The 19,727-nt window shown below is 48.7% G+C and overlaps 1 long non-coding RNA gene across 1 annotated transcript in view; it reads right to left on the bottom strand.

Annotated features, from left to right (window-relative positions):
- Positions 1-19,727, bottom strand: part of LOC144151536 (uncharacterized) — a 69,994-nt gene that overhangs the window by 39,863 nt on the left and 10,404 nt on the right. Inside the window, exons 2-3 of the long non-coding RNA XR_013318892.1 lie at positions 16,873-16,905; positions 15,327-15,435 (exon numbers count right to left, since the gene is read on the bottom strand). This is a non-coding gene — a long non-coding RNA (uncharacterized LOC144151536). The remainder of the gene's footprint in view (positions 1-15,326; positions 15,436-16,872; positions 16,906-19,727) is intronic.

Below are 19,727 nucleotides of genomic sequence, written 5' to 3'. Positions count from 1 at the left end.
CAGTCGGAAACCTTCGATGGCACTATTTCTGATTATACTCATACACAGGGCTTCGATGTATATGCAAAACAATAGGGGGCTGAGGGGGCAGCCCTGGCGCACCGAACGCTGCACTTCAATTGGGGCTCCCAACTTCTTGTTCACGATCACCCGCGTAGTGCAATTGCGGTACGCCAGGGCGACTCCCTCTTTAATTACAAACACAACGTTCACATGGTCCAAAATACAAAACAATATCTCGTGTGACACACAATCAAACGCTTTCTCCAAGTCAATTTGCAGGACTGCCACTCCCGTGTGCAGGGCGTCGCAGCGCTCGAGGACACAACTTGCTGTATGGATATTTGTAAAAATATTGCGACACTTAATGTCGCACGTCTGATGTGGCCCTACTATTTGTTGGACAACACTTTGAAGCCTTTGTGCCAGAACTTTCATAAAGATTTTGTAGTCGACGTCTGTTAATGATATTGGCCGGTACGACTTGACAAATTTAAGTTTCTCCGCTTCATCTGTCTTAGGAATGAGGACTGTGTGGGACGTGGAATATGATGGGGGCAGTGTTTTAATATGATACGCTGCATTAAAGTTCTTCGTTAGCACAGGTACTTTTTCGTATTTAAACATCTTATAAAAAGCAGCGCTTAACATATCCGTCCCCGGCGACTTTCCCGGGTTCAGGCTTTCAATAGCACATTTCACTTCGTCTTCCGAAATAGGTCGTTCAAGCCAGTCCATCATTTCGTCTTCCAAACGAGGCAGCCCGTCTATGAAATCCCGCTGAAGCTTTCTGCGTCTACCGCCTTAAGAGCGAACAGTGCTTGTTAATACTCATAAAAACCGTTATCGATTTCGCTTTTTTCACTCGTTAATTTACCCATGTAAGTTATCTCCTTGATCTGATTGCGTCGTGCATGTGCTTTTTCTATTCCGAGCGCACGCTTTGTGGGCGCCTCACCTACTGCCCATTGCTCTGCTATCGCGCGTACTAGGGCACCGCGATAGCGTTCTTCGTCCATAAGTTCAAGCTTATGCTTTATCTGTGCAATGTCGTCCTTAAACACCCCGGGCATTCTCCCTCCTCTAACGTTAATTTTTGTAGGTTGTTTCTAAGCATTCTTTCCTTTTTGGTTTCTTCATATTTAATACAGCTATCACGTTGTATGGGTTTTATTTTTATCTCTTGCTTGCTTAACTCCCACAGCGCCCCGATGTCACTATGTGTTCCTTCTAGTTCTGCAGTTTTCTTTCTAACAAACGTCGTATATGTTTCGTCCTCCAAAAGTTTAGAGTTTAATTTCCATAGGTCCCTTGTAAAGGGGGACTCTCCTTTCTTGCCCCCAATCCACCACTTAACTAAACAATGCTCGGAAAAGGAAACCGCGTGCACATCATAGCTTTGGCATTTATGTATTAAATCCAGTGAAACGTAAATCCTATCCAGCCTCGCGTGGCTGAAACCTTGAAAGTGGGTGAATCGGACGTCTTTTTCCCCGTCTAGACATTGCCCGACATCAACGAGTCCATAATCCGAAAAAATTTCGGATAACAAATTAGTACTAGCATTTCTATACGCGTTGTTACTTGTTTTATGCCGGCCACAAAGTACGCAGTTGAAATCACCTGTTATAATGAGCATTCTGTCTGTATCGACGTGTTGCCTGAGAGACCCCAAAAAATTTTCCCTCTCTATTACAGCATTTGGAGCGTATACACAGACAATTCGAAAGTTCACATTATCAAGGCTGCAATCACACACAACAAGCCTGCCCGAACGACACGACGTCACACCCTCCACAACCAGACCCGGCAGTTTCGTCAGCAACAATAGACATCCCGCGGAAATCCCCACAGCATGACTTACGCAAGCATAGTACCTCGACGTGAAACGACGCACCATGGCCTCGGTCTCCTCCTCCCCCTCGACTTTCGTCTCCTGAACGGCTACAACGTCAATGTCCTGCTCTGTTAACAGACGGTAAACCTGACTTTGCTTTCGACGTGTCGACAACCCCCGGACATTTAATGTTGCTACGCTCAGGGACCCACTCATTAACGTTCACTTATGAAGGCTACAGACCGGGCGCATGGTGCTTATGACACGTGAGGACTACGCTACGCGTTCTTAAACGGCGCCAAAGAATCTGGCGGAAGTTGCCGCACCGGCTGCGTCTATGGAGGCCCCCGACCGCGATGGACGTTCGCTCGAGGCTTGGATAACAGCCGTCGCCCCTGCTTCGCTTTCAGTGGCGGCTCCTCGCTGCCGGTTGTGGTTTCGTGGCCGCTCCCTTCACCCGACTTGTCAAGGCTGCGCTTGACTGTGCCTCCTGTACCACCTAGCGTATCCGCGGGCTGGTGCTCGGCGTCCCCCGTTGGCGGCTGAGACGCCGCTGCGGCCCGTTGCTCGGCGTCCCCCGTTGTTGGCTGAGACGCCGCTGCGGCCGGTTGCTCGGCGTCCCCCGTTGGTCGCTGAGGCGCCGTTGCGGCTTGGTCCTCCTGCGTCCTAGGCTCCGAGCTCTGAGAGAAATCCGTTATGCTTGTAGTCTCCTCCGCAGTCGACTGGTGTCCCGTGCCTTCCGCGGCCGCTTCCGCTTTGACCACGTCTATGAGGTGCTCGTCAAGTTCCTCGCGTTGCAGAGGCCCCGTGACCGCCGCGTAAGTGCGAACGCACTGCGCTTCCGAGTGGCCGAAACGCCGGCACCGGGAGCAGCGTGGCACTTTGCAGTCTCTGCGGACGTGACCCGTTCCCTGGCAGCGAAGGCATTGCATCGGCCGACCCGGTGCGACGAGGAGGGCCAGCTCCCCAGCCACCCGAATTTGATGGGGCAAATCTTCCAAAGTCACGCCAGATTTTAGCTTCAGCGTCACCACCCTCGTCGTAGACCCTTTGTCAAGGACACCTTGTACTCGCCATCTTTCTTTGGTGATCTCGATGACCTCGCCGAAGGTAGCGAGTGCTGCCCGGAGTCCTCGTCATCAACGCCGTGCAGCAGCTAGTGTAGCTTAAGCCTCACATGGTGGTCTTGCGGGTCGATCACGAGACACCGGCGTCTCTTCACCTCCTGCTCGCCGGCCGCTAGCATTTTCTTTGTGGCCTCGGCACTCTTGAAGGTCACCGCCCACACGTGGTTGATTTGGTACGCCCCCAGCGCAATCACGTCGGGGAGCATACCAACACGAGCGAGCATGTCTCGGAAGTCCTCTACACGAAACGGTCGATTTTTCACGTCACCGTGAAGAAACACCGTATTGGAAACAGTACGCCCTGTAGGCAACTGAGGCAAAATAACTTTATACTCACTATCTCCCTTAGCATCTACCCTGTTTCCGCGGCCGGCCTGGGCCGCTGTCGCCGCTCCGACAGAGCTCATGATTCGGCGTCTGCACGCTACGGTGGCAAGAAACAGGAAAGACGAAATACTACTCCAATACGTTGCTAACTATGTCATCGCTAGCTCGCCCTCGGGTCGGAGAAACGTGCCCACAGGTACGCAAGAATTGCAGCCCTCTCACTTTGTGCCCTCTCACTTGCAGTCCTCTCACACAACAAGCCACACTGTGTGCCATGGTGAATGACAAAAAGGTTCCCAGGGCTGCTTGTGGGAAGAAACATGAAAAACAGTATGTCAAATGCGTGGATTGTATAGTATACGAGATCCCACTTAATTGCGGGCCAGTATACGTGGGCCAGAGTGGCAGGTGCGTCAACGACCGTGTTCGTGAGCACGCATATAGCATGCGCACAGGGACTGGTAGCAATCTGGCCTTACACTGCAAGAATTTCAAAGATTGCTACCCCAAGATCAATGAAACCCGCATTTTAAAACGGTATCGTGATGCCCGATCCCACGAAATCTTTGAGGCTTCAGTCATAGCCACTAAGGGGGAGGATTGCGTGTGGTCGCCTTCGGTGGTACTCTTTGAGTGCGAGATTGCTTATCTGGCCGGATAAAAAGAAATGTGTGTGTTTTATCAACTTTTACTCCCGAAGCTGCTTTTAATCTGTTTATTTATCTCGTTTGTACTGGAGTATGATTGCTTTCTTTTCTTCTATTTATTGCCAACATCTCTACGTCCGAGTTTTTTGCGCTGTTTTTCAAGGTGTAACGCTCCTCCAGACATTAACTCCTTCGGGGCTCGAACAATGGGTGGACGAACTTCTTACTGATTCTCGAAGCACGGCGACTCCGCGGGATCCCGGTACCCTATCAGGAGCTCTAGACACCCATCTGCAAAAGCTTCAGAATGTCTTCCGTAACATCCAGCGCAGGTGGCGGAAAAATAAACGCCAGAGAAGATTAAAGGGGCCCTGAAAGGCATTTTGAGCACACTAAATGAACTAGCGCAACCGTTAGATTGGGTCGTCAACGTCCTCTGTGCCAAGTATTACTCTTGTACGCGCAGCGGAAAGCTCACACTTTTGTTGCAAAGTTTGTCGTTTTTTTCTCACCCTTCCCTTCGTATTTTTGGGCGCCGCCATCTTCACATGTCTACATCATCGATTCCCAGATGTTCGTCATGAGCTAGACATCCTGCTATTGGGCGGCTTTTTCACGCACTTCCGGCAAAGAGATGAGTCGTCTGCTCAGCGTCGGCTAGCCGGCTGATCTGCCAGCGGAGTGCTTGGGCATTTTACGACAAACGAAACAAGTGTAAAACAAACGCTTAACCGTTTGTATTGAATGCAACACGGCCATAACACGACATGGATATTCTGTTACCTGAGTACGTTCCATAAAGAAAACGTTGAAGCCCCGTGGCACTTCTTTCGTGCAATCGCAGAGAACGCCCTGAGCCGAATGCCCGGGTTTGACGCATACATTTTATTCAACTTCAAAACAATCCAGAGATGCGTTTCTAACGAACACAACGTCACAACATGCGTTGAAAGTCTTAAGCACAATTGACAGAGGATGGGTTGCCTCCTGCCCGTCGTAAATTCGGTACTCACCTCGCGCGCGGTTTGCGGGGACGAACAGCAAGTCACTTAACTCTGGCGCACAAGCCGATGGCTTTTAGCCACGCACACTGCACATACCCCATGCGAGGTTGAGTCGTACGTCGCACGAGAAAGATAATCCAGACCATGGGAAGCACTATCCACCCGCAGAAGCACAACGTCGCATTTCATCGCGAAACAAAGGCGCCCACAACACATACACCATCGCCTCCTGTGATGCCAAACGCATCTCGCACTTCCCAATGGGAGTGAGTGGTACGCCTGCAGTGCCCACATGTCGCGAAGTGGGGCCCCAAGCTGAACCGGGATCACGCAACCGTAACTGACTTCTGGAGCGGTTTGTGCCTTGTTGCCAAGGCAGCCGATGTTTGAGATTGTCAAAGAAATGGCGCTCGCTCCAGCGCTAGAAAGCTCAGAGCCGCGACGGAGCATGTTTTGCCAACGTTGCCGCTCTCCACCACGCGTCGCCCCAAGCTGAACTGGTCACATGATTGAAGCGTTTTGTGCACGGGTTCTCTATCGATTTAATATGACTTCTTCACATGCCGCCAGCAGGAATTACCACCGCCGCAAAATAAGACCCGGCACCCGCGGGGCCACATCTGATACGGCGCTTTTTGGATAAACAGTGCGCGGTGCATCAAGGGAACGAGCGCACGACCCTCCTTGTGCGGCTGCGAGTTCGCCGCTGATAAAAAGTCATGTGCCGCCAACAACGCACACCGCGAAACGGCAAGGCCAGGCCGCCGCATACATGCGGCCAGATTTTTCGTTCGCTTTTCCAGCCTTGAGCGGAGTGCATGATTCATGGTGTCAACAAAGCTTGCCCGTAGCAGACGACAATAGCGGAAGTACGTCACCTCTGCGGAGCGCAGCATCATGGGATGCAAGGCTCGCGCGCGGTCAACAGCGGAGAGTAAGTCGAAAGGAGGAGGAAACGCGGAGCGACGATAATGCGCGGTTTTTGATTTACGATTTCTCAGCTAATACTCATCGCTTTAACATAATTCTTGCGGGAGGAGATTGCAAATACATTGCTTTATTTGGGTACATGTACATCCATGCATCGGCGGAAGGTATTTCAGGACCCCTTTAAGACTGAAAATGGTTCAGATAAATACTGAAATCGAGAACTATTCTGTCCAACTTTCTGAGAGTCAATGGCAGGAAATTTGCAATAATATGAAAGGCAACTTTAGCATGATGAGAACGTGGTCCCTCTTGAGACACCTCTCAGACCCCACTCGCGCAAAAGCAGAACTGGTTCATCGGCTCACAGCCATCGAACAAAAGTTCCCGGTTACTGATCAGCAACTAATCGATAGAGTTTGCTGCTTATATTGTCCTTCAGGAAACGCCGAGGAGTTTTTATCATATGAAGGAGCACCCAATAGTGATCTAGATGCCGCCATAACCGAGGCGGAAGTGCGCAGCGCCCTACTGGCTATCCGCCCAGGATCAGCCCCGACGCGGGATGGAGTGACCAGGAAAACGCTCCTTAACCTTGAATGTCCTTACATCTCGGCTCTCGCGGAATACTTCAATTATTTTTGGGAACGCGGTACACGCCCTTCCGAATGGAAGCACGATAAGGTTACGCTCATCCTGAAACGTCGAAAGCCCCTTAGCATCGATATGCATTGGTCAGGTCACGGAGCACATAATTCTCGCCCACGTCACGCTTCACCTAAATGCCACCAACGATCTTACTAACTCGATGATTGGTTTCCACATTGTACTCCACACTGAGGACGTCCTTGTGGAACTTCCCGAGAGATTAACACCCCTCCATCCCGACTCGACCCTGCCGCCATTCTGGCGCTGGATCTGACCAAAGCATTCGACCGGGTTACCCACGCCGCCATCCTGCGTGACATAGAACTAATATCAGCTGGAGAGCGTATGTACACCTACGAGCGTAACTTCCAAACATCTCGTACAGCCTTCGCTTAAATAGGGGACCTTGAACCTTATACACTCACTCTTCCTTCCATAGGGACTCCACCAGGGGCCGTTTTGTTGCCTTAATATTCAGTTTGTCTCTCCTCAATATCCCAAAGAAACTTGAGACAATTCTGCCCCTTCAGTTTAGCCTATACGCGGACAATATTACGCTGTGGATCACTGGTGGTAGCGATGCACTCATTGAAGACATATTACGGAAGGGGTCGTGAATCAGGAAGCACGTTTGGCGGGTCCGGAGTGTTCTGGTCCTACCAGCTTCTGGTCTTACCAGCCGAATCGACCTCTCAAAAGTCTCCTGACATCAAAATTATTTGAATGAATGCAGACGCGCAATCCCAGCCCAGAGGTGCGCGTCCTCAAGGACTTTGGTCTCGTCAATCACCATAATTGTAGTAACACAAAATATACCTCACAGATAAGCAAGCACGTTTATCAAACAATTGGACTCATCCTAAAAATACTGGATGCCACCATGGCCTTAAGGAGATGTAGAGAATCAGGCTTATCCAGGCCTTAATCATCAGTCGTATAACATATTATCTCCCATATCTTTTTATTTCGAACGCAGAAATGACCAAAATTAGCTGTCTTATCAGAGGAGCCCGCACAGATGAGCTACAAATTCCTTTGAGTACATCCGCTGCCAGGATTGAGCGCCTCGGCGTTCATAATACCGCCAAAGAAATGGTCGAGGCGCATCATATTAATCAGCTCCGTCGTCTCTAAACTGCTCTCACTGGACAACATGTAGGGATGCGTCTTGTTATCGGGGCCCCAGGGGGGCCCCATCCCTCTGCCTCTATGTACCCGTGCCTACCTCCGTGTCAGTCCTATTCCGAGGAAAATGCACCCCACCTGCCAGAGGTAGAAGCGAGGAACTGGCGCGAGCGCTCACCAAGAAAGTCCCCATCAGACCCGAGAGAGAGAGATCACTTTATTGAGCCTTAACCGGGTTCACGGGAGCGGTGTGGCCGTCGGATCAGACCCGACATACTGTATGTAGGTGCGGCAGAATACCGTCGCCTCGACGCCTTTGCCCTCGCAGTGGTTATCAGCCAGAATGTTCCCCCTGTTAACTCCATAACTGTCCCCACCCCCTTCCCGGCAGTGGCAGAGGATGCAGCAATAGCGCTCGCACTAAGGACTCCGCCTTCACCCACAATTGCAATCACGGATTCAAATCGGCTATTGAAAACTTCATGGGGCCAGGTACTCGTGTACACAACTCCGAAAGCCTGCGTTGCTCTGATAAGACGGTAGGGACGCGGGACAATGAATTAGCACTGGCCACCATAATTAAAACCGGATAACCTGACGATTGAAGGTTTTCTTTTTATGATACAAATACGGCTCTTCGAAAGACTGTAAAGGGTGCTATTTGCTGGCTTGGTATAAAGTAGGGCCTCCAAAGTCGTGCGACGCCACACCATATGTCAGTTTTTATGAAGTATACATGTTGCGGCTTTCAGCTTATCCAGTTATTGTTTTGGTCGGCATTGTTGCGTCCCTGCTCCAGAACGTAAAACGGCGGGTAGGAGGATCAAAAGCGAAAAAAGGGCCACAAGCCTACGGGTGATACTGTATACCCCGCAATGTTACGTATAACATTGTGGAAGTGCTGACTAGGCACAACGTATGTATTGTTTTCTCAGCGCTTGGCATGCTGTCAAAGTTGCGTGTATGAATGCCTGTCATGCTGAAAAGGAATGCGACCAGTGAAAAAAAGTTTGGCCACTTTCGCAATTGAGGTGCGCAGACTGAGAAAGCCGCAGAGAAGGTTGTCTTCGCTAGCTTTAACTTGGCTTTTCTTAGGTCTGGCCCCTTTTTAAGAGAAAGACGGATAAAAAGCTAAGCTTTACACATGAAAGCTAAGTTATTTTGAGGTCTAAAATCCACACTGAAAAGTTTGAAATCCCAACTGTTAAAGCCTACCTATTCTACCAACCCCAAAGAAATGGTGGTCCTCGAATACGGTGTCCCGTAACTCAAGTGTCAATACCAGAATGCTCTAAAATGTGTGTTCCGCCGGGTGTTACAACACCTTTCTTTAAATTACATACTGGTACGCTCCTTGTTAAAACTGTAATGAAAGAAAGGGGTCTTCTTATAGCTTAGTCACCGAGATTACCGCCTTTGTTTAAGGACATAGACAAATGGACACTACTTTTTAAATTGCAAAGACGCTGTCTTATGAACGTGAAAGTGTTTTATGCAGGGATACACCAAGATTTCACTAACGTCAGGTCGGTAACAAAAATGACACCGCCAGAAAAAATTTCATTGATGCGGTTGCACTCGGTTCGAGCTCACAACCTCCCTCGCCGCATCATGAGGTAGGAAGCGCTGTGCCAACTTCACTTTCACCTCTTTTTTCTTTATTCGCGGTATTGGACAGTACAACGCATCACCAATGTACAAAGAAAAACATACAATCAACAATAAGGCAGCCATGCAACGGTGGGCTGGTGTTGTATTTTAAAATTCCCTGAGCGTGGCGAGGTGTTCTACCTTTGGCAGCTACTCAGGAACAGAAAACTTTGTGCTGTGTACCTCAATGAACTGGTAAAAACGTTCGCGGAAAGCCATGCCATGCGCTGCCGCAAAATACTGTGCAGTAGGAACAACATCATTAGATTATATGGAACTCCATCATCTCCTATACACAATAACAGTATTTCAGGGGGATTCAGCGGGGTGTACTTTCGAAGTGTCCTTTGGAGAACATGCCACAACAGCACTGCTGCCCAACGATAGAGTTCCTGTTATTTACAAAGAAAACAATCAGTTCGGCATGGAATAAAATTCCCGTTATCCTTCATGCATGTTGCAACTAAGAAGTGATTTCGTATGTTGTCTGAAGAAGAAAAACTTGATTGATTGATTGTAGGGTTTAGCGCGCCGACGCAACGCAGGCGATGAGGCGCGCCGTAGTGGAGGGCTCCGGATTAATTTTGACCACCTGGGGATCTTTATCGTGCGCCGAAATCTCGTATACACGGGCGTTTTTGCTTTTCGCCTCCATCAGAAAAGCGGCCGCCGCGGCCGGGAATCGAACCCGCGACCTCGTGAAGAAGAAAAACTTGGCTAATGGTGATGGTTCCATTCGCTTCCCCATTTTTGGCGCATCTTGTGATGGGACTACACAATATAAAACTCTGTGCACTGGTACCGGGAAGCCTACATCGCATACATCGCTATTTTTTCCCGCGTAACCTTGGCTTAATAGCGCATCGAAAAGTAAGCAAACAATGAACGGGATGGTACAATATTCTCTTTAAAGTATCCGTAAAGGCCCCCTGTCATACTACTCGTACAAACTACGAATTCAGGCAAAGCCCGCGTTAGCCGTACTTGATATTCTGCGAGCAGTTTAAGAAGGGGCTCGAACTTCCTGCAAAATATAAAACCGATTCTTGAGTCCTCTTACAAATAGATGTGTCCGCCTTAAACCGCCATGGCGGGTTTGTCGAAACAAATTCATTCTACTGGTCCTCTCCAAAGTGGAAGCCCTGCGCTATGAACTCATGCCTAACAGGTCTACGAATGCGCCGTATATACCTTCCCATGACTTTCTTAATCACAGGGTGCGGCCGCTCACGATAGGCGCAGCAAAGTAGTGGATCGTGACGTTAAATATCACCCACAGTTGGCGCCAAGATGCCAGGGTCTACGTGTACTGGGGACGTGCGTGAATGAAGGTACCCTAGCAGCGAAAGCGACGGTGTTTCTGTGACGCCTACTGCATCCGTTCTGAATGCCCCTAGTAAGAAAACTGTTGTATTAAGTGCTGCAGTAAGGCAACGACGCTGACTGCGAATGTGGCGCGCGCGACTGCGTTGGGGCGAAGACAGACACGCCAGCAGGAAGCGGGACGCATTCATGCATTCACGCTCCAAGATACAAACTCTGCCTGTCGCATTCCCCTAGCTGATGTCGTCGCAGTGCAACCGTTGGCCATACACGCCACGGAGCAGGACTGAAGTGGTCGAACCTATGCCGAAGCGGCCCCCAGCAGGACGTCGGTAGCAAAGAATTACCATAAGACAGCTGCCGATCCGCAAGTCATGCTCCTATCGCTGCAGAGGATCGTGTTTTCACCAAACGAATCGCTGACAACACGATCGGTTTCCTTCACATGGTTTGCGAGCACCTGTGGTTTCACTTCGATTTACTTAATGCTCCTGCGCGTAGAATCCAGTTGATGTGCCTAACGTTGCCATACCTACGAAATATAAATTGCGAGGTGCAAGTTCATACTGATGCACAATAAGCATTCAACTGTTCCTGGGAAGGCATACTTCACTTTTGTGTTTTCCCGATTCCCAATAAAAACGACCAATCAAATTTTTCTGGGTCATTTTGCAGCACACATTCAGAAAAAAGGATGAATGTCACGTCTTTCTCAAACCGAATTTTGCAATTCGGATACCCTGATAAAGGACCCTGTGAAATGCTTGTTTTAAACTGGTCTGTGAAGTCTGTGAAGTCGTGGCTTATGTGATATGCATAGACCGCCACCTAGATTCCTAAACCATATTTGTGAGAAGCTGTGGCGTTTTTATGTAGCGTGTGTAAATCTTTCGCCAACCAGCTGACTGGTGTCCTCTTTTGAGCGCTGTGTGTGTTTCCCTAGATTTTAGGTATTTGCTCTTGTCCAAACCTTAGTACATTCACTTGTTTGCTTAACTATTTAGAGTCCTGGTACTTGTCATGTTTGAGAGTATTCTCTTATGTAATATTATTTTTTTTGCAATGATAGCGCAGTCGAATAGACGCCTCGTTCATAACGTGAGGGACCCAGGTTCGATTCCAGGTCCATTTTTTATTTCCCAATTGGCTGCACATGTAATTCTTCTCCGCCACTGCTAACCCTCTACTCATCATTTCTTTCGGGTGTCCTAATGGTTATGTCGTCTGTTTCATAGCACCGGGTGAAATTGGCTAGGCCTTCCCAATCATTTTTTTTCTTTAGGCGCGCGCTCCTTACACCCGCTCGAGGGCTACTTGCCTCCTCGCCACTTTTCTTCACAAGTATTGGCCTAGCACTCTCCCCCCTGTCCAGATTGAAGAAGCCGATAGTTTCCTGTTAACGATTTGCACGTACACAGCTCAAGCTTAAACAGCAACGATGTGAAAAGCATAACACTCCGTATTTTTACGTGTGTGGTACCAGTGTGTAGGAGTTGGCCCTCAGCTGCGATAAATCCTGTATAGCACAACTCCAGGGGCTGTGAGCGTGAGTCCACGCTCATAGTAGCCGCCAACCTGCGCTTTGCACAATGTATGACTGTCCGCTTTTGTTTTTTTTTATTTGAGGGTGCTGGTCCGCCGCATAGAAATGGCGGCACGCAAGCTCACGGTTGGCTTTCTATACAAGGAAAAGGGGCACAGTTTGTCAGTATGCTTGCGGTAAAGTGAGTTTGGGCTTTTATATTAAGTGCGATGCACTTTATAAGCGACCCTGAATCCGCCGTCCGCATTGCTCCTCCTCTCCCCTAGCAACGGCGCGAGGAGCGGAGCAACGGCGCAGCGACGTCACACCCCACGTGACCCGCGCGCGCTCCGCTTCCCGCGCCGTGGCTGCGCGCGCCCGCGCCGGCTCCCGCACCGCTCCTCGCGCCGTGACGTCACACTCCCACGTGACCGCGCGCTGGCGCCTTTGCGTCTGCTCCCCCTCTCCTCGCGCCGTGACGTCACATGCTCTGCAGCTGGCGCGCCTCTCCCCCCGTTAGGTTTGCACTCACCCTCGGCGCGCGCCTCTCCCCTCGCCTGACAGCTCCCCCTCGCCGGTACTGCGCCTCTCAAGGCGATGGCAGAATTACTACGCCGTGTACTCTCGGTGCAAGAAATGCATTCGCACTTCCTCACGATTCCCTTCGGGGAGGTGGGGGCAATTTTTTATGAATTGTAGCTTACCGTTTGTCTGGGTTTAGCCAGGTGGATGTGTGCGCACCTGCGGCCATGGTGCATTGGGATTTTTAGTGTCTCGCATTTAAAAAAAAATAGTTTGCACGGAGCGCTTGGCCCATGTTCCTGCCTTGTTGTTCCCCGTACTTTACGCACCTAGTTTTATTTTGATATCATGAGGCGGGTAGCCGAGCAAAGAGTTATATTAGGGATTGACGGAATCTTTGAACTTTCAGGTGTTTGATTGCCCAAAAAGAAAACAACAAGTTCCGATGCCTACGTTGCAAAGAAAACTAGTATTATGTGCACCTTGAAAGAACAAGCAAATTGAGAAATTGCAGGTGCCTGCGCTATATTTGGGGAGAATATATACGAAAAGGGAAAGAAGGTGGGAAGAATACGCCGAATTTCTCCCTAAAAAATGCCGGACGAATAATTCACAAAAGCAGCCAATTCAGCTGCAGAACAGAGTTCTTTTGTTTTAACACAGCTCTGTTTTCTGATCTTTTAGTGCAGTCGGTCATGTGGGGCTATACGAGGGGATTTATCAACCTTGTAAAGGGGCATATTTGCCTACGTGAAGCCAGTTCCACTGTATAACTTAAGTGCGATAGCCTTTATTTGTTGAGTTTCCTAGCTATGTGTTCGATCTTGAGTAATGCTTTGTGTTGAAAGGACGCGAAAGTCAGATCACACATGAAATATTACACGTGCATGATATGAATAAGAGGAGGTGGCTTTGTTAATTCCTTGTATAATTTTGGGGTAAAAAAAGTGTCCATCAAGGCTCGTCCGGCAGTCTCGAGTTGCATTGCCATTGCATGCGTTATCTGCTAATGGCCGCCTCCCATGTAACACGTATATTTCGCAATATTTCATACATAAACATTTAGTAAGTAGTCAGAGCTGGTCTAAATTGGATCCTTGTACCTAGAGCACTCCACGAGCCCAGGCTAGCCCAAAAGGCCGGGCCCGGACCGTGGGTCGGGCGGCCCGAAGCGCGTATAGGAGGCCCGGTCCGGCCCCCGAGCGCTGGCCCTCGGGGGGCTTGGGGTCAAAGCCGATGGTCGTGGGCGGGTTCGGGCTTTGACGCTATGGTTCTTGGCCGTCATAGTTTGCGAAGTGTTGTGGAGAAAATAGCGTTAGAAAGTTATGGTCAGAATTTACTTCCACGCGGCTCTTGATGTTCGTTCATAAACACTTGTTTTAAGAACATTTTTTGCTACGTGTGCCAGTCAGTTTACTCTTATTTTAATTGCATTTGATTTAAAACATCCGGGTTTTTTATTTTGTACAATAACATAACGCACGATTACAGCTAACGGAGTCGCGGGGAACGAATTATGGTCATGCCATGTTCACGTGAGTTAGTCCCACTACGGATATGCGGCTGCCGCTGTCGGGAAGGGACCTCGTGCGCTACAAAAACAGCACCTCTGAGAAACCACTGCAGGTAAAACATTTGAATTCACGTATAGTACTTCTGGCATCAAAAATTTTAGCATACCAACTTTTGCCCAACACAAGCACGTAATATCGCCAAGTATCTGGTCAACAAAGGTGATTGTTGCTCTGATGTAAGAATACGAGCTATTATTTCGCCGATGTGATGTAAGCTGAAGACGTTCTAAGTACGCGTGCTACTTAACCCTCAAAGCTCGCATTATAATCCATCAGCGCTGTACGCACTAGATTTTCCGCCTGATTGCCCGGTACGAAGGACAGTTAACAAAGTATAATAAACAAAACTTTTTTCAGCGTTGAAGACCGTGTCTGGTCAAGCACACGCGTGCCCTCCCTGGGTTTAGAAATAAATGATCTGGCTCGGGTCACGCCTTGGCTTGAGACGAGGGGCTCGGATCAGGCCTAGGCTAGGTGCTACAGGCCCGCGTCGGGCCCGGGCTTTTTAACGAGGGCTTCGGCCAGGCCGGACATTAAAATCATTCCCAAGAAGCGCGCTACTTGTGCCATCCCCCTTTTACATAAAGTTTCGTTTCGCTACCGGCAGCGATATTATCATTGGAAAAATACGACAAGTTATTTCGCAACTTAAGTTTGCAGCGTAGCTAAACTGTTATTGATTGTTGTTAACCAAAAGGCCTCTTCAGCCATGGGATTGACCTTCACTAAATCTTACGATGTTTTACACAAGATGGGAGATCTATAAGAAATTAAATCTGTGGCTCCAATGCTCTAGGCCAAAGAAGGTTTAGCACTGCAGCATACGTGTCTTTGTTTGTATGGCCACATGTAAATTGTATGCCATTGTCATTTAAGTAAACCGCGGTTTCCTTGCTAGCCATTCATTTCAGAGCGTTTAGGGAGAAATGAAGTATCTCCTTGCACTTCCTCAGACTTTTGACCTTTATAAGTGGTGGAGAACATCCTTTCGTTTTCCTGGGACATATCAAAATATTTCTATTGTAGCCTTATGGAACCAATATGAGGTTTCTATCGAACTAGATGATCAATTACTGAAATAAAGTTTACTTACACGTTAAAATGGCACCCCCCATAACCGCACCAGAATATTCCGCATGGGTGTTCGGAGCGGTATTTGGACCCGTTTTTAAGTACTGTCCCATTTGATAGCTTGCATTCACCTGCCGAATAAGAAGATAGAAATAAGACAAACAATTTTAAAATGAAATCACCGAGTTATTGAGGGTTTCCTGTCGCGCAAAAGGTGCGTCCGCGTTAGAGGCTCCTAAAATAGTCCAAAAATAGCCATCAGTGCAAATAAAATAGAAGCAACTAAATGAAAACTAATGGGGCGGTAGTCGAACCAGTTTACTACACAACACCAGTCATAGACGCATCACACGTACCTACACCAATTTCTTTGCAGGTCCTGTCAAGCCGTGCTGTTAAATACTAAAGCTCGGCCTAATAAATGCCTGGTATTTTCTAATTTAGAAACAGCTATTACAGACTTCTACTTAAACCACAGGAGTAATTTTAGCATTCTAATTACACAAGTTGCAAAGCAACTTTACGTTTAAAGTACCGTATGTAGGGCTTGCAAGTGCGAAGAACAAGGAAACAAAAGGTAGGACGACAGCTATCCCCTCCGTAGGTACGAGCAAATACACTAAGGCACGCCAAGAAGAAAAACAAAAGTCAAAATAAACACCTCTCAAAGATGAAAGGATCACGATGACGGTACTAAGGGTACGCCATAGCACGACTGGGTGTCAACGGATGTATTTTTGTCTGGCTAATGATTAAAGTAGCGGCGCCTAATCAAGCTAAGAGCGTATGATATAGGGCTGACCACGGAAAGGGGTAGAGCCTTTGTATTATATTGCTGAGAGGAGAACAAAAAGGCGGACAGCAAAATATATTGTAAGGAACAATATACGAGAGCACGACCCTACCACTGGAGGGCTACGCTATTAATTTTAACTTGATAATTATAGTGACAGGAAAGCCCGGGTACCCTAGCCCCGTGTCTGTGCTTCTAAAATGGGCAATTTGCCGAGTCTTTTCGCCTAAGAACGCAGGAAAGAAAATGAAGCAATCGCAAAAGGGCAATGACGATGGTAATGAAACCACAGTCGCCACACTGGACGCGTTTGTGTATGTCTGTCTCCTCTATAATTTCGCCCGTTGGTTGAAGCAGAAGCGATCATGCAGGAAACGTATATGTTAATGATCAACGACTTACACCAGTCATTTGTAAACACAAATATATCAAAACTGTGTTACTCCACAAGGACACAGAGATTCCATGCCTCAACTGTAGCATAAGATAGCCTAAGAAGACCAGGTGTTGGCATCGTAACGTGAATAAACTTTTAAAACGCGTGATCCACTGCATTATCGTATTGGCACATGAGATTTTTGCACCCTCACAAGAATCGCGCACTTATTTCCCCACTGATGTATTTGCTAACTATCACTGGTAGAACATTCGCTGGCTGTGGCGTAGCTGAAACAGTAGAACCAATTTCTGAAATACATCAGAAGGTGTCGCAAAGTCGGTAGCGGGTCAACAGTATAGCAAACCTGGCCGGGTGGTACTAAGAATAATAGCTTACCATCCCTCCCAGAGTAAGGCGAACACCAAAGATCTGAAATCAATAAAACAGGCACGTTACTCATTGAAAACATAATTTTCCGTGCAGTAAAAGTCATCCCAGATATCCCCCAGAGAAGTTTAGGCAATAACACCAAACCCCTTCACAATGTAATAAGCAGCAGAAGAGCTCCTAGCTGGTCTATTGGGAGAGAGATTACTTGGATGGCACCCGCGCGAACAAACGAAGACAAAAGCAGGCACACAGCAGCCGTTCTTGCCGTCCTTGCGTTCGCCAGCGGCCATCCCAGCGGCTCTTCTTGTGTTCCTTCCTCTCGGTTTTGTTCGCGCTAGTTCCATCCAAGTAATAAGCGCAAACTTGTATAGAGTGGAAAATGGAAATTTGTCGTTGGGGAGGGCATTTTAACGGTAAAATAAAAAAGGGAAGCAGAATTATTTTTTATGCACAACAAAAACTGTTTCCCAGCAATATAAACCAAGTATCAGCCGATGCTGTGAGTTGCTCAGCTAAAAAATTAATCCCCGCAATTTTGAAACCGACGGAGATACTCGAGAGCTTCGTTGTGCGGTGAGCTTTCCCACTCTGTCCACGCCCCGCCATGGTAAGAAAAATGACCCCCAACTAAACTTCCGATTTTTGCGGAAGCTACCTGCCCTTCAGAGAGCAACCAGCGCTGTAGCTTCAATGCATTCGATAATGAAGCTACGGCACAGTGCTCAAGGTCGTGCATCTGAAGTAACGCTCAGGTCAAGTATCCAATGTATGATGTGCTTCCTGAGGGCCACATACCGAGTTCAGATGTTGCCTTGCTCATGCAGTTCATAGAAAAGCTATTCCAACTGCCGAACTCAGACGCGGATATCTAATTATGCCGTTGCGACGTCTAGTGATGGCCTAGATGCGGCACCAGCTTCCTCTGGGTGAGCTCATTTAAAGGGGCCTTGAAAGGCGTTTTGAGCACACTAAATGAACTTGCGCCGTCGTTAGATTGGGTCGTCAACCTCAGCTGTGCCAAGTATTACTCTTTTGCGTGCAGCGGAAAGCTTACACATTTGTTGCAAAGTTTGTCGCCCTTTTCACACCCTTCCCTGCGATTTTTTGGACACCGCCATCTTCACATGTTTACGTCATCGATTCCAAGATGTTCGTCATGGGGTAGACGTCCTGCTATTTGGCGGATTTTTCACGCACGTCCGGCAAAGAGATGTGTCGTCTGCTCAGCGTTGGCTCGCCGGCTGATCAGCCAGCGTAGTGCCGGAGTGCTTGGGCATTTTACGACAAACGAAGCAAGTGTAAACAAACGCTTAACTGTTTTTCTTTGAATGACGGCCATAACACGACATCGATATTATTTTACGTGAGTACGTAACATAAACAGAGCGTCGAATCCCTCTGGCACTTCTTTCATACAATCGCAGAGAACGGCCTGGGACGAATGCCAGGGTTTGACGCATACATTTTATTCAACTTTAAAACAATCCAGAGATGCGTTTCGAGCGAAAACAACGTCACAACATGCGTTGCAAGTCTGAACCGCGATTGACAGATGATGGGTAGCCTCCTCCTGCCCGTCGTAAATTCGGCACTCACCTCGTGCCCGATTTGCTTGGACGAACAGCAAGTCACTTAACTGTGGCGCGCAAGCCGAGAAGGCTGTTAGCCAGGCACACTGCATATACCCCATGCGAGGTTGAGTCGTACGTCGCTCGAGAAAGATAATCCAGACCATGGGAAGCTTGATTGATGGTAGGGTTTAACGCGCCGACGCAAAGCAGGCGATGAGTCGCGCCGTAGTGGAGGGCTCCGGATTAATTTTGACCACCTGGGGATCTTTAACGTGCGCCGAAATCTCGAACACACGGGCGTTTTTGCTTTTCGCCTCCATCAGAAAAGCGGCCGCCGCAGCCGGGAACCGAACCCGCGACCTCGTGTTCAGCAGCGCATTGCCTTAGCCACTGAGCCACCGCGGCGGGTACCATGGGAAGCACTATCCACCCGCAGAAGTGCAACGTCGCATTTCATCGCGAAACGTACGCGTCTACAACACGGGAGGTGATGCACACACACACACACATCTTCGGTCGCTGCATTGGCTTAGCTGCAAGCATCGTTCGGATAGTCAGCGATGTTACTACAATACAGAGCTGCGTGAGGGCGACGTGCTAACCACTTGACGTATTTAGAAACACAGGGGCAAAAAATTTGGTTCATCGGAAGCAAACAATCTTTCCTCCATCTTGCGCGACTTGCCGCCATGTTGCGGCCGCAAGTACTCACGCTATTTTGCTGCTAATAGCGAGTTTTTCTACAGCGTTTGCTGCCTTTGCTTACGCTAAGCGCTAAAGTTTTGCGTTCCGCTACGCAAACACCGCGAGGGGAGTTTTAGTAGAGCGTCTTATCAGTTTTGCGTAGCGACACGCTAATGTCGAATGTTTTGCGAAATGACTCACTGGCTGATCTGCTTGCGGAGTTTCGAAGTGCTTGGACATTTTACGACTATCCAAACAAGTGCAAACAAACCGTTTCCCGTCAGCGTTCAATGCAACACATGGGTGCAGCTTGTCAGAACACGGGTGCTCGCTGGTCTAGTGCGGGGCTGGTTTGCTTTGCGCCTTCCCGTTCATCGCCACTGATAAAGCGATCCGATCCCGCGCGTTTTGTGCGCGAGTTCTGTGTCGGTTTAAAATGTTTTTTTTAAAACGCCGCATAATAAGAGCCGGCACCAGCGGGGCCGCACCTGAGACGGCTTCTTGGATAAACAGTGCGCGGTGCATCAAATTGAACGAGCGCGCGATTCTCTCCGTGCGGCTGCGAGTCCGCCGCCGATAAAAAGTCACGTGCCGCCGATAGCAACT

Source organism: Haemaphysalis longicornis, unplaced genomic scaffold, assembly GCF_048455015.1.
Source record: "Haemaphysalis longicornis isolate Haplotype H1 unplaced genomic scaffold, Haemaphysalis longicornis Haplotype H1 scaffold_9, whole genome shotgun sequence".
NCBI lineage: Eukaryota > Metazoa > Arthropoda > Arachnida > Ixodida > Ixodidae > Haemaphysalis > Haemaphysalis longicornis.
This window is presented reverse-complemented; position numbering and strand designations above follow the sequence as displayed.